The sequence below is a fragment of the Tupaia chinensis genome, unplaced genomic scaffold, assembly GCF_000334495.1.
Source record: "Tupaia chinensis unplaced genomic scaffold, TupChi_1.0 Scaffold000443_1, whole genome shotgun sequence".
NCBI classification, from domain to species: domain Eukaryota; kingdom Metazoa; phylum Chordata; class Mammalia; order Scandentia; family Tupaiidae; genus Tupaia; species Tupaia belangeri.
The window spans coordinates 14,482-14,899 of record NW_006159948.1 but is presented as its reverse complement, the minus strand read 5'-3'; positions in this window follow the sequence as shown (position 1 = coordinate 14,899).

Genomic DNA, 418 nt, shown 5'->3' with positions numbered 1-418 from the left:
CCCGAGACACGAATCACGGTCGACTACGTGGGAGTCCAGCGACATAGCCATTACACTAACTGCTGGTTCCCACCATGATGCATTTTTGTATAGAAAAAAAAAAAAAAAACACAGAAAAATACATCAGGACTTTCCCGACACTCTAATAGTTACAGGACACCCCAGGCCTCATAGTACTTTGCCCCTGCATCTTTCAGCATACCTCACCAGAAAATATGAACAGTCAAGATGGAATTGTAGGGGCTGGAAGGTGGCATGGTGGTTAAGAAAGCTGGACTCCCACACGGCCGACCGCAGTTCAAGTACCAGACCCAGTGGTTTGCTTTCTCATTTTCTCTCTGTCTCTCTTGCTCTGTCCCTCTCTGGTAAGAAAAAGAAAGAGAAAGAAGAGAGAGAGAGAGAGAGAGAAAGAAAGAAG